Source organism: Charadrius vociferus, unplaced genomic scaffold (genome assembly GCF_000708025.1).
Source record: "Charadrius vociferus isolate BGI_N301 unplaced genomic scaffold, ASM70802v2 scaffold225, whole genome shotgun sequence".
In the NCBI taxonomy this organism is placed as follows: Eukaryota; Metazoa; Chordata; class Aves; order Charadriiformes; family Charadriidae; genus Charadrius; species Charadrius vociferus.
The window spans coordinates 831,989-833,564 of NW_009648638.1; the positions used below are offsets into that span (position 1 = coordinate 831,989).

The 1,576-nt window shown below is 39.8% G+C and overlaps 1 protein-coding gene across 1 annotated transcript in view; it reads right to left on the minus strand.

The window, feature by feature from the left end:
• The window catches only part of NCOA6 (nuclear receptor coactivator 6), a 38,282-nt gene that overhangs the window by 26,539 nt on the left and 10,167 nt on the right, over positions 1–1,576 (minus strand). The gene's annotated exons all lie outside the window — the stretch shown is intronic.

Consider the following 1,576-nt stretch of genomic DNA (forward strand, 5'->3'; position numbering starts at 1 on the left):
GAGAACAGGAAGAAAAAGAAGAGAAAAATCTATAATTAGAGTACGAGAGGAAGAATACCTTTGAGTCTGTACCGTCACATTACAGGTTTAGGCAGAAAGTGCTTTTACCAACAAATGAAGCCACTGAAGACATTTATAGTTCTTACCAGTGCAATAATTCCGCCTAACAAGCTACTAGGATTCAGTTCAAACTGTAATTTAACTACAAAACTTACCCCAAAGAGAAGGCAAAAAGTCCATGTTTGACTTTTTAGAAACTAGAAATTAAAGTAACATAGTTTGCCGGTTCCTTATCTGCTGCATCTCAACTCTACTCAAGCCCTTAACTTACTCCATGTATGCAAACACAAATATCTTGCATTTTTGTTACAGTGATGTGCTCCTCTCAACAACTGGCACCGTAACACACCAGGTACATGCTCCTGAGCGCTCCTTTGCACTGCTGCTGTGTGTACGCATGCTCAGAATAACTTCTCAGCCCAGAGCGGGCTGAGTAACCTCATGAGACAGCACGTCCAGAGTGCAGAACGGCCGTGCATTCCTACTGCAAGAGCAAGTAATTCTATCAGGCCCCTATCTGGCACACTTTGACATATTAAAACATCACCACTGCCCTGGGACGGAGAGCAAAACCACCCCTCTACCTACCAATGTGAGCAGCAGCATAAATGGATTTAACAGAACCCACTTCTTTTTAACTCACCATCAAATAGTTGGCGCCACAGACCTAGAGGCAGCCCTGTCCTCCCTTATTTTTCTGACCCGTGATACACAGCCACAATTTGACCTGAGTTCCTTCTACAGTTACAGCTTTCTTGCACACTTAATTGTATTGCTGGTGTTAATTCATCAGGTCTTAGGTTTGTAATTAATATTTCAAGATCATCAAGTTTACAGGCCAAACAATAAGACACATCTGCAAATATGGAACATGTAATTCTTGGAACATCACATCACCAGACTACAGTTCAGCACCACTAAACTTTTAGGAAAGTTTTGCACACAGGAATGCTTGAACTGAGAAAACAGAAGTGTTAGCTTGGCCTATTCCATATCTAATATAAATTTTTATTTGCTAAATTAACTAGGTGAAATGGGAAGTGTTTGAATGTATTCATCTGCGCCAAACCTTTAAATCCAAGATGGCTTAAAAATTGAAAAAACTTTAATTACAACTTAGTAAACATAATGAAAGATGGCTTAAAAATTGAAAGATCCGTAATTACAACTCAATTAGCATATAAATTGCAGCAAGGAATGAGCATGCACAGAAGCCAGGCAAAAATCTCAGCAAGCAGAAGCAACACAGCTTTGCTGAAACCAACAGAATCCTGTCCTTATAAATCAGCTGAGGATATAGCTCACAGCAGGATTACTGATTTTAGCAATAAGGTCTACAGTGAGTACAAATAACATATTTTGATACTTCATTTGGCGTGTCATTTTCAACTCAAAAAAGTAGGGTTTTGTTTGTAGTAGGTTTACTTAGAGAGGAAGGAGAATACAGAGGTTACAGTACCTCGAGGTCATGGCTATGCTACCCAGAGGAAATGATTCCTGATGGGGACATACGGCT